The sequence below is a fragment of the Lissotriton vulgaris genome, chromosome 1_1 (assembly GCF_964263255.1).
Source record: "Lissotriton vulgaris chromosome 1_1, aLisVul1.2, whole genome shotgun sequence".
NCBI lineage: Eukaryota > Metazoa > Chordata > Amphibia > Caudata > Salamandridae > Lissotriton > Lissotriton vulgaris.
Window position 1 is genome coordinate 237,487,916 of NC_141685.1, and position 13,212 is coordinate 237,501,127.

The 13,212-nt window shown below is 47.9% G+C and overlaps 2 non-coding genes across 2 annotated transcripts; one reads left to right on the forward strand and one right to left on the reverse strand.

Moving 5' to 3' along the window:
- Positions 1-11,363: 11,363 nt before the first annotated feature.
- TRNAL-CAG (transfer RNA leucine (anticodon CAG)) lies at positions 11,364-11,446 on the reverse strand. The gene has a single exon. It is a non-coding gene; the product is annotated as a tRNA-Leu (tRNA).
- Positions 11,447-12,046: 600 nt separating this feature from the next.
- Positions 12,047-12,119, forward strand: TRNAV-CAC (transfer RNA valine (anticodon CAC)). Its single transcript has one exon. It is a non-coding gene; the product is annotated as a tRNA-Val (tRNA).
- Positions 12,120-13,212: the final 1,093 nt, after the last annotated feature.

A 13,212-nucleotide genomic window follows, 5' to 3' on the forward strand; every position in this document is an offset into this window, starting at 1 on the left:
TCTTCCATAGGCATTCAACGAGTTTAGAATTAGGACTTCAACCACAATATGCTCAGCATTAACATTTTTAGGAACAGCTACTGGTATTAACCTGTTAAATGTTTTAGTAAAGATATAAGAGCTGATAAAGGAAATGTCCAAGTACAGGATATGTGAACCTCTGCCAAAGAGATGTGGCCAAAGGAGAGTTTCCCACAGCATCATCCCATCCAGTAATGCTCATTCTCCACTGCTCCTCCGATCTACTCCCGGAAACCCTCACCACTTACTAGACCACTATTTGCCTCCTATCCTCCATTCCTTGTGCCCATCAGTAAGCCCAACATGTACTGCAAACCAGCCACCAAATACACATAACTAATCCCACATCCTGTTCACATTCTTCCTCAAGGTTACACATCTTAGTCCATGCTGTACATTGAATAGAAACACAGTGCAGTGCTGCATGCCATCACTTCACAATTATTGGTAGACGTACAGAGGATTTCTTTACATTTTAATTACATTAACCTACAGTTGAATCATTTCAGGTGTTGCTATTTACTCAAATGCCTTCAGTGCAGTGTCAGTTTTCAAATACACATATGCATGAGAAATAAATACTTTCCAAATGTAGAATTAGTTATATGCTGCCACTTCTCCCTCAGATATACTTATTCAAAACGGTCCAGCATTTTTCATTAGTAAAAACGTTACGGTAGTGATGTATTTCTGCATGAACCTTAATTGTAAAGCACGTGATCCAGCATCTTAAATAAAGCGCATATTACGGAGACCTTTACGGAAGTTTAAAAATCACCAGCATCCAACAGATGTGCCAAAATACATGCACCGTTTCGCTATGTTCCTGGGAATCGAACTTGTGACTTACAGCTTACACTTGGGTACTAGTAGAATCTGATGCACTGCCCACGGAGATCTATGAATCAGCACTGTGAAAATGCATGGACCCTTGAGGTTTACAGCAAACACCTAGTTCCAGATGGAAAATGTGGTCTTTTTTTGGGTCTGTGAATAATCCCATTTCTGTTGGTTAATGAGTCATCTATTAAAGGCCACACCGGCACACTTCTGGCGGCATCCCTACTGATCATGTACAGCTTCCCGTCCGATACAGTGCAGCTAGTCGGGCTCGGGTATAGTATGCCAGAGGTAGGTTTTCAAACTGTACGCCAATCCGCCCGCCCTAATGGCTGCCTTCTTTGGTGCATTGTTGACCGAGTTTGATGTTTGAATCTTCCATAGATATACAATACATCAAAAAGCCCACGGCGGAATAAGAAAGCCTCAGCATATCTACACATGAAAGCTGCACAATATTTTTTTTTAAATCGCAACACGATCGTGGCTGCAAGGGGTCGGGGGAAATAATACTCTTTGGTGCTGTTCAATCTCACTCGAAATGCTCACTCCCTGCAATATGTGGCTTGCATTAAATTAGTTCCAGTGCGACTTTCCTTGTTGGAGTCATACATACTATACGGAACAGGGCACAGCAAAACTATGCACATAAAAAACACACAAAACAGAAGTGAGCCTAAGGATAAACAATCTCTTCAGACGACCCTTGGTTTCCTTACAAGAACTCGTCAGAGCACGTTTACGAGCAGGCTATTTCGTCTACCACACCAACATTTAACTCTGGCATATAACAGATGAGCCGAGCTGGAACCTCATCGATTATCTTCTTGGTACAGAAACCGTGCTAACTTACAAGACGGAAGTCGAAGGCACGACCCACGGCACTTCGGGCATAGTGTCATAAACTGCTTGTGAATGAATACATCAGAGTCTGACCTGTTTGCATTCCCGCGCTTGGTTACACCACGCCCTTTAACAAAGTTCTTTAAATCTTGATCTGCATGCCCTCACCTCAACCCCATTGTGTACACATAGGTATATATAGCCCACTTCTCACTCATACCGTACGTACGTTCGTACATGCTATCAAGATTACTAAAAGGGCTTCTACAGTGCGACAGGAGGGTGTAAAGAAAGAAGCAGCAGCATAACATTACCTACCATATCACGACGACGAGTCAGGAGTCACGCGCTCTCCGGATGGATCGACGACTGACGACTGGACTTACTCAGTACTGTTCTGGTCTACTGACTTTCAGTTTCACTATCACTACTTGTTGACTAAGTTGTGGCACTGGTGCGCCACGCGCTGCACGTCACTGCAGCTTACAGAAATGGCCAATCACCACGACATGGCTTGCTATAGCCATATGTGATTGGCCATACTGTACAGCAACAAACACCCATGCGCGGCACCATGATCCTGACCCTGCTGCTGTCTACTCAGCCAATCCTGGCGCAGCCTTAACAGTGTCACTGCGCCAGGATTGGCCTCCGAGCAGGAGAAAATCTGCCCATAATGAGACCGGGCCCTGCCAGTGTCTCAGTGCTTAGGTGGAGAGGGGGGCGAGGTCTAATAGTTGTAAGCATGCGCAGGCCAGTCTCAATTATGAGTACTCCTGGCTGTCACATGCGCAGTCACCCCGACCCCGCTGCAGCTGCTTACGCTCTCTGGCGCTGTCACTCACTCTCCCACAACCCCGCCCCCCACGGCCCACTTCCATAAGCAAATGCCCGATTCTGCCGGGTTCGTCAGTGCGCTTTGATTTATTTGAAAGAAATGCGTTTGAATTATCTTATGCATGTTGTTGGCACCAGCGGCGGTCGTCCATGGCTAGTGGGGCAACGCCCCAACGCCCCCAATGGACGCACCGCCACTGCCGGGAACGCCCCCGTGTCTGGTCCGGCCGGCCGTGCTTGCTGCTGTCCTCCCTCCTCCCGCCGTCCCCACGTTTCCCTCCTCCCTCCCGACGTCCGTGTCCTTTCCCGCCCCCCTCGTCCTCTCCCGCCCGCCCCCTGTGTCCTCTCCCGCCCCCCTCCCGCCCCCTGTGTCCTCTCCCGCCCCCTCCCGCCGTCCGTTCCTCTCCCGCCCCCCACTGTCCTCGTAGGTGCTTGTTACGTGGAGTGCGTGGAGCGATGATTACCAAGTGAACAAGCACAGACACAGATGCGGCGCAGCACACCCCTCTCTTGTTCCCGCCACGGCAGAATTTTAATGGTATTCACCTGCGCTTCACCCGAAAGACACATGTGAAGCAGCTCTACAATTTACAATGGGGGAAAAGAGATAAAGACAGGCTTTCAAAGCCGATGCAGCATGTCGGAACGTGTGCTCCTCTGCACTTATGACCATTCTCTCTCCAAGCAAGAGTGCGAGGCACAGACTGCATTTCAAATGGAATGCGATGATGCTCCCGCCCCCCTCCCGCCCCCTGTGTCCTCTCCCGCCCCCTCCCGCCGTCCGTTCCTCTCCCGCCCCCCACTGTCCTCGTAGGTGCTTGTTACGTGGAGTGCATGGAGCGATGATTACCAAGTGAACAAGCACAGACACAGATGCGGCGCAGCACACCCCTCTCTTGTTCCCGCCACGGCAGAATTTTAATGGTATTCACCTGCGCTTCACCCGAAAGACACATGTGAAGCAGCTCTACAATTTACAATGGGGGAAAAGAGATAAAGACAGGCTTTCAAAGCCGATGCAGCATGTCGGAACGTGTGCTCCTCTGCACTTATGACCATTCTCTCTCCAAGCAAGAGTGCGAGGCACAGACTGCATTTCAAATGGAATGCGATGATGCTCCCGCCCCCCTCCCGCCCCCTGTGTCCTCTCCCGCCCCCTCCCGCCGTCCGTTCCTCTCCCGCCCCCCACTGTCCTCGTAGGTGCTTGTTACGTGGAGTGCATGGAGCGATGATTACCAAGTGAACAAGCACAGACACAGATGCGGCGCAGCACACCCCTCTCTTGTTCCCGCCACGGCAGAATTTTAATGGTATTCACCTGCGCTTCACCCGAAAGATACATGTGAAGCAGCTCTACAATTTACAATGGGGGAAAAGAGATAAAGACAGGCTTTCAAAGCCGATGCAGCATGTCGGAACGTGTGCTCCTCTGCACTTATGACCATTCTCTCTCCAAGCAAGAGTGCGAGGCACAGACTGCATTTCAAATGGAATGCGATGATGCTCCCGCCCCCCTCCCGCCCCCTGTGTCCTCTCCCGCCCCCTCCCGCCGTCCGTTCCTCTCCCGCCCCCCACTGTCCTCGTAGGTGCTTGTTACGTGGAGTGCATGGAGCGATGATTACCAAGTGAACAAGCACAGACACAGATGCGGCGCAGCACACCCCTCTCTTGTTCCCGCCACGGCAGAATTTTAATGGTATTCACCTGCGCTTCACCCGAAAGACACATGTGAAGCAGCTCTACAATTTACAATGGGGGAAAAGAGATAAAGACAGGCTTTCAAAGCCGATGCAGCATGTCGGAACGTGTGCTCCTCTGCACTTATGACCATTCTCTCTCCAAGCAAGAGTGCGAGGCACAGACTGCATTTCAAATGGAATGCGATGATGCTCCCGCCCCCTCCCGCCCCCTGTGTCCTCTCCCGCCCCCTCCCGCCGTCCGTTCCTCTCCCGCCCCCCACTGTCCTCGTAGGTGCTTGTTACGTGGAGTGCATGGAGCGATGATTACCAAGTGAACAAGCACAGACACAGATGCGGCGCAGCACACCCCTCTCTTGTTCCCGCCACGGCAGAATTTTAATGGTATTCACCTGCGCTTCACCCGAAAGACACATGTGAAGCAGCTCTACAATTTACAATGGGGGAAAAGAGATAAAGACAGGCTTTCAAAGCCGATGCAGCATGTCGGAACGTGTGCTCCTCTGCACTTATGACCATTCTCTCTCCAAGCAAGAGTGCGAGGCACAGACTGCATTTCAAATGGAATGCGATGATGCTTGTTTTGTTTGATTCATCGGAGCCGTGTCAGTATTTCCATTAATTCAAACACTTGTGAAGATGTTAAATAAGTTTAACCTCATTTCATTGACTTTGTATGTTATCGACAGTAAACCATTTGTTTGTGTCATTATTTTTCCCTGTTATATATGATTTCTAGTCTGTATTTCTTCCCGAGTGAAGTGATTTAGGTCTGACTACGGGTGGCACTCTTTGGTGAACTATGGTGGACCGTGCAGGGCACTCTGTGACTCAGACTAGATTTACAGCAGGATCATCAGTAACACAGTACTGACCAGTGAAACAATCACAACGCATCACTCAAAATTGCAAACCTTCAGCAGCAATCCGATCATAAGATCCATGTGCAAAGTTCCTGGTGCATCCGAGATGCTCAAGGAACGTTGCAATCATTAGGAAGTCTCAAGCTGGCGCTCCCAGCTTTCCAGCTCGACGATTTGATGATTTCCTGCGAAGCCCGAGCACTGTGTGCCCTTTTGTGTATTAATGTTACTTTCCTCCTGGGTTAATCCCTGCTGTGTGGGGAGGGCTGTTTTCATCTGGACAGCAGAGAGTAATATGTGCGCTAACTCTGCATTGTTATCTCACTGTGTTAAGAAGTTCCGTGGCTAAACTGAATAAACAGCATGCCTACGTCATTATCATTGAGTCATACCTACAGTTTCACAATTGCTTAAGTAACCTTCTGTTTCTCAAATTTGCTTGAAAATGTACCATTTGCCCATTAAAAAAAAAAATATCTCTGGGAGAGACCCACATGAGCCCACTGTCACCAGGCACTCATTCAGAACTTTTGCCCCCCACCACTTATAAATTTCACCAGCAGCCACTGAACTATAGTTACTCGATACGGCCGTAATTTAGACTAGCATGCATCCCAGGGCTAGTTTTGCTGAAGGTGATCTTATTTTAACGGGGGACTTCAGTGCTGCAGGACTCTGGCCTAGATAGGAGAGGTTAGGCGTCAACACGTACAGGGGCAATCTCTGAGCGTTTGAAAAAAATCAGTCAAAAGTTGGGTCTCGGAGATATTTGGTGATATCACCACCCACATGATCAGGAATACCTGTTGTTTTTCGATAGGACGTTCTCCAGAATAGATTACGTTCTCATTAATAATGCACTGGTACCATTGGCAGCTGGGTCTGGGGGTCTAAGGCCAAATAGGTGTAACAGATCATACCCCAGTCACACTTTGCATGCATTGGCAACAGAATACAACAGGAACAGGATGTTGGATTCTGCACCCTAAGCTCCTGAGATATGCGGTTCCTAAAGAAGAACTTGGGATATGTATAAAACAGTATTTTGAAGAGCATGAGAATGAAGAATTCACAGAAAAAACTACATGGCACAATTTTAATGGAGTCTGGTGGTGTACTTGTATCAGTCTAATGGTGAATGTTAGGCGATTGCATAGAACTCAGTTCTAACAAGAACTTCAAGCAGCAGAAGCCACTCAAAGAACAGCTCCCTGTCCAAGACTTCTACGGACAGTTTACGGTTATCAGGGGATAACACGGGCGATAGGAATAGAGTAGAGATTGATTTCCTTCGAGTGAAAAAAGTGTATTAAACTAGAGGCAATTAGGTAGGGACCTTACTGGCCAAACAACTAAGACAGACAGGAGAGTAGCTATGCCAGGGAACTTATTATTAAATCAGAAAATCTATGTACTGGGGAAGAAAACAAATTGTCTTTTTTTTATTTTTACTGTATCTTATATCAGTTTGCCTAGCTTACCCAATCATTGCAAAATGATTATTTAGATAAGAATCACGAAAACACTTCTTGACTCCCTGATAACTGAAGACAAAGTTAAGTTTGTGATTAAAGCCCTGAATGCCAATAAGATGCCTCACCTTGCTGAATTCATGGGATTATTATTTGCTCCTCTAGCTCTGCCATGATTTTTCTTTTTTTACAAAATGCACAATAAAATTGTTCATTAAAGAAAAGCTCTTCACTGCTTCCAAGAAGCAGCTCAATGGTTCTAGCGGAAAGTCCCTGAAGAAGGCCAAAATTCATAGGCTTGTTAGCTTTACCTTAATGACTGTGCCCTTAGACTCTTGATTTGCTCCTTAGACATTCAGTGCTGTGTTGACATTTGCCTGTGAACATTAAAATTGTAGCATTTCTTGTTGATGGTCCCAAAGCCTCGACATCTGCCTCCATGCAGCTCCATGGAGTATGCCTCATTAACGGTTAATCCCATCAACAACTGCATTTTTAGGTTTCGCTGGGGGACGGAGCCGTTAGGCTCCTCCTCCAGAGAAATCTATTTAGTACAGTAAGGCACTCTGGAACACGCCCCCCGTCCCATTGGCTAGCTCCATAAATGGAGCCTAGCCATTGGACGAGGGGCCTGTCCATCAATGCCGGACCAGACACGGGGGCGTTCCCGAGATTCTTTGGCTTTTGCCGACATCACGCGACGCCTGTTGACTCAACCCCAGACGGATCTTTTCTTTGGGAGTCCGACCTCTCGCCCGTTTGTCCTCCGCCGGCCTCTGCCACAAATATTTGGCTGTTTTTCACTTTTCTCTGGCGCCCGTGAAGCCTGCGCCTATTGGTAGATTAATCATTCTTTTCGAAGAAATTCGCCCCTGGGCGCATTTCTTAAATGTTTCCCAACCTCTGGGCACACAGAGGCAGCCGGCTCACGAGCGTGCATGTGCGCAGGCCGCTCTCACAACAGGGTGTGCCAGTACTAGCCTGGATCAGGGGTACGAGATTGCGTGAAGATACAAGCTGAGGTGAGCAGTAACCCCCCCCCCAAACCCCTCACCCCATGTCCCCCCCCCCCGTCGGAGCTGGGATCGAGAGCCTGCGGGCGTGCGGTCTAAGTGTGGAGTGGGCTAAGGAACTGCTTCTGGAGGCCACACAAGCGCCTCGTTGTGCAGTGAATAAATAACATATAAAGAGCCTGGGCCTACGTGAGGTGCACTGGTCCTGCCAGCAGGGGGAGTCTGGAGCTGGTGACTGCCGCCGCTGCAGTGAAGGCGGGCCCCTGTGTACCCAGTCCCGGAGGTAGTGAGTGTGGCGCGGCCTAGCCCCAGCCGGGTGCGGGCGGCGTCCCGTGAGCTGCAGAAAGGTGATAGGAGGCGTGGGTGGTGCCGGAATTCACTGCGTGCGGCTCTTGGAATTATGCTCTGTGTGTGGGAGTCTGGCTCTGTGTGGGCGTCTGGCTCTGTGTGGGCGTCTGGCTCTGTGTGGGCGTCTGGCTCTGTGTGGGCGTCTGGCTCTGTGTGGGCGTCTGGCTCTGTGTGGGCGTCTGGCTCTGTGTGGGCGTCTGGCTGTGTGTGGGCGTCTGGCTGTGTGTGTGTGTCTGGCTCTGTGTGTGTGTGTCTGGCTCTGTGTGTGTGTCTGGCTGTGTGTGTGTGTGTCTGGCTGTGTGTGTGTGTCTGGCTGTGTGTGTGTGTGTCTGGCTGTGTGTGTGTGTGTCTGGCTGTGTGTGTGTGTGTCTGGCTCTGTGTGTGTGTGTGTGTGTGTATTTGTGTGTGGGGCTCTGTGTGTGGGCAATGCCAATAGCTCTAACTTTTCCAAAGGCGAAACCATTGCATTGTAAATGCTTGTTATGTATGTGTTTGGAAACCCTGCAAGCGCTTCGTAAACATGTACTTTGTACTTATAGTGGTTACTTATGAGAATCAAGGCTGACAGTAACTGCATCTCTTTTACTTCCTGCCTTGCTTCTTGCAAGCAAGGACTATAAGTACAAAGTGGGTGCTTACGCACTGCTTTCAGGTTTTGTAAACATATAAATAAAAGGCATTGTCCTTTACAATGCCAGCACCTCAAACTCTCGCAAATGTGAGACCTATTGCGTTGCAAATGCTTGTTGTGTTTTCAGTCTCTCTAGGCCAGCGGTCTTCAATCTGTGGGGCGCGACCCCCAGGGGGGCCGTGGAGTCATCGGAAGGGGGTCGCGCATTCCCCAGCCTTATTGTCTGCACGCAAGGATTGTTGAATGGCATCAGCTCGAGGCAGTTGTCCCAGACAGAGCCTCGCACTGGGCGCTCCTCTGAGAAGCAAACTTATTGTGCACACTCCTCACCAGCTGATGAAGGAGGATGGGTCTTGCTGTGGGGGGTCAAGTACCAGCGTAATTGAGCACAGCACGCCTGTTAATGTACTGTGTACACAAAGGAAAATGCGAGCGGGGCTTGGGGGTTGGAGGGGGCCGTTCTTTCTGAGGTGAAAATTGAATTGAACACATTATATGAGTGTTTATTTGCCTGTGCAACTTACATTTCTTATTTTGGAAGCTTTTAGTCGATTTTACCTGTTAGAAACTGCTTCACAACTGTTCTTAGTTTGAGTGGTACATTTCTTCATTTTCTGGCATATCTTTTTCGATGGTGGATATTGGCAATGGAAATGTGCTTACAGTCAGTGGTAATTTTACCTTCCAGAGTGGATTTTTGCAGGGAGTGACTTTCCTTTTTCTGTAATACGCATTGTTTTATTCTAGTGGCAATCATCAATTGCAGCTGACGGTATTTGCTTTGCATTTTCCCTGTAAAGAAGATCGGAATCATATGGGGAAGTAGCCGTCTTGTAGTAATGGCGCCTTCTGTGCAACTTGGCCTGCATGTAATCCTAGCTCCTCCATTTGCAAAAGCTTTGTGTGTTCCTGGACACATTTTTATCTACCTGAGCCACGATTGTTCTATCTACTAGTATTGGAAGCACTTACAAACAGGACAGGATTGCACACAAAAACTATTGACATTTGCCCCCGGAAAACACAGCAGGTGCTAAATAAAGGAGTGTGTGGCTATTAAAAAGTAGTTGAAGCACTTTTTGCATAGCTGATCCGGCAAGGCCTTTTTTGGGGGACGTTTGCCTTTGTTGGTTTTAGCGAGAGGCACAGAGATGCCCTCCCATGAGAGAGGAAGACGAAGCAGAGAGATACTGACCCCCCATGAGAGAGGCACAGACAAGGTGGGTGAATGAATGATGGGTGGATGGATGGATGAAAGGGTGGACGGATGAAGGATGTGTGGATGGATGGATGAAAGGGTGGATGGCTGTATGGATGGACGGATGGTAAGATGAAAGGGTGGACGGATGTGTGAAAAGGTGGGTGGATGAATGATGAGTGGATGGATGTAAAGATGAAAGGGTGGATGGATGGATGAAGGATGGACGGATGTGTGAAAAGGTGGGTGGATAGAGGATGGATGGATGAAAGGGTGGATGGAAGGATGAAAGGGTAGATGGATGAGGGATGGATGTATGGATGGATAAAAGGTTGCATGGATGAATGATGGATGGATTTGTGAAAAGGTGGGTGGATGAGTGATGGGTGAATGGATGGATGTAAGGGTGGATGGATGAAGGATGGATGGATGAAGGATGGATGGAAGGATGAAAGTGTGGATGGATGGATGAAGGATGGATGTATGGATGGATAAAAGGTTGCATGGATGAATGATGGATGCATGGATGGATGTGTGAAAAGGTGGGGGATGAATGATGGATGGGTGGATGGATGAAAGGGTGGGTGGATGAAGGATGGATGTATGGATGAAAGGGTGGATGGATATATGGATGGAATAATGAAAGGGTGGATGGATGAAGGATGGATGTATGGATGAAAGGGTGGATGGATGAAGGATGGATATATGGATGGATGGATAAAAGGTTGCATGGATGAATGATGGATGGATGTGTGAAAAGGTGGGTGGAAGAATGACGGGTGGATGGATGGACGGGTGGATAGGTAAAGGATGGATGTATGGATGGAAGGATGAAAGGGTGGATGGATGATGGATGTATGGATGGATAAAAGGTTGCATGGATGAATGATGGATGGATGGATGTGTGAAAAGGTGGGGGATGAATGATGGATGGGTGGGTGGATGGATGGATGAAAGGGTGGGTGGATGAAGGATGGATGTATGGATGAAAGGGTGGATGGATATATGGATGGAATAATGAAAGGGAGGATGGATGAAGGATGGATGTATGGATGGAAGGATGAAAGGGTGGATGGATGAAGGATGGGTGGATGGATGAATGAATGATGGATGGATGGATGGATGTGTGAAAAGGTGGGTGTGTGGATGGACGGGTGGATAGGTAAAGGATGGATGTATGGATGGAAGGATGAAAGGGTGGATGGATGAAGGATGAATGGATGTGTGGAAGTGTGGGTGGATGAATGATGGATGGATGGATGTGATGAGGTCTAACAGGCGCATTTATGGTTGTCGATAGTTGTTTATGATGAGGAGTACCAGTTTCTAGAATCTTTTGTCGGAAGGGGGTCCTTACTCCTAAAAAGGTTTTACAAGGGGGTCTCGGCATCAAAAAGTTTGAAGACCTCTGCTCTAGGCGATCTGAAGATGATTCTGGGATTTATTGTTAGAAGAGCCCCCTGCTGGCAATTAGTACAAGCAACTGAAAATAGTATTTAGCACCAATTTATGGAAGTATGCTATGCATTGTCTAAGAAACCGGCAGTTGGGGAAAAACCACACTGAATTAAAGTCCAAAATTGCATGTCACAAAAATTGATGTCAGAAGTGGGATTCGAACCCACGCCTCCAGAGGAGACTGCGACCTGAACGCAGCGCCTTAGACCGCTCGGCCATCCTGACTTACAGTCCCGGCTACAGGGGGCGTGGTCCCCAGCTGATCAGATGACTGAGTGTACTGTAGCGTCAGGATTCTGTCTTTGCCGTTAAAAAGACTTCCTTCCTGTCCAGGGCTGGTGGGGTTCAGAGATGTTTCTCAGGATGACTCCTGGATACCAAGAGCTTCTACACTGTGGGCTCGGCTATGGACACAGCTCCGTAAGTTACTACCCAACATTCCGGATAGTCTGTAAAAATATCGTCTTGATTCTGTGTTTTTTTTTCCTTTGCAGAGTTACTAGAAACTTGAGTCACTGCGGCAGATCGCGGTAGAACGGGGTTCAGGGCTGCACAGTTGTGGGGTGCGGTCAATCCCCGCAGCTACTGCAAACACCGGCTGCCTCTGATTTCGGGGTCTCATGTTTTTCAAACACAGCAAAAAAAACAGAAGAGGAAGAATCGGGTTTCAAAGTTTCACTTTGTTTCCGTTTTCAATCAAACATGGTGCAAAGAGCTCCGAAGAGTCCTACACCTCATGCATCTTCAGTCCTGGTGACTCCTTCCAGCTCTGAGGGGGCGATTCTTCGGGATTTCTCCAGAAGGCCCGTAAGTCATCATATATCAGTTTCCGTAGTGTAGTGGTTATCACGTTCGCCTCACACGCGAAAGGTCCCCGGTTCGAAACCGGGCGGAAACACTTTTTACAAAATACATACTCGAAGGTGAGTTAAAGAATATATCTAGAAAAGAAAGTGATTATCAAAGGCGACTGGCAGGGGACTTCGTTTTACTTCGGTGTAAACTGTTATTGATGACTGCAGAACAGAGAAAATCATACACTCCCAATGAATTTGCTGTTCAAAAGACAACACTGACTAAAAATCATGCATCGCCTGTTCTGAATTTAATTCAATATAGGTATTAAACGAATTGAAATGTATATTATTTATACGTGGCCAATCAGACAGATACAGAAGAAATGATAGACCGTGGCATCAAACACGCCCTCTCTTCAATTCGCCTACAGTGCCAACAAGAGTGTGAAGCTGGCATCGAACATCTGCTTGCTTAAAGCGCCGAGGGCATGCAATACCCAATACTTCAAAGATAAACAAGCATTGGAAATGCAATGGTCTTTAGAGTTTGATCTATTGGAGTTGTAATGGAAATGTTTGTTCCTTTGCAGATATTTATTTTTAGCACCTTTAAGTGCCCTTAAGGGACGTCTTACAGCTAGATGGTCAGAAAGCCATATGTTTGATTATGCTTTATTAGATGGGAGCGTCCGGTACTTGAGGGTTAATAGATAGCGGGGGAGGGCAGGTGTTTTTTGAAGGTGCATGCAGTAACCTTAAGATGAAACAACTAAGTCAGGGCAGGCAGGGGCTGGCTCATATGAAGCAGATTTTATGTGAATTAGAATTTAATATGTATTAAATTAATTAATAATTGGCTTTGATAGAAAACAATTCAAGCTGCATTGCTTCTTTCATTTGCCACCTACCCCAGTGCCACTCGTTGTATCGACCTCATAAGATTAAACCACAGGACTGCCCTGCCAGGATTCAAACGTTGATGCCTCGCTGGGGACAGGCAGGTGTTTGCACCAAGAGTGAATCTCACTGACCTGCTTGTGGTCGCAGGGGGGAGCCTGAGAGCGGCTTCTTACCCAAGGGGAGCTGAAAGGATGCTGGCACCGCCCATCTTTAGATATGAAGGTGAGACCTGCAGATCACAGGCAGCTCTTGGCAGCAGACTTGGCCCTCCTCGGCATTTTACATCATCATTTA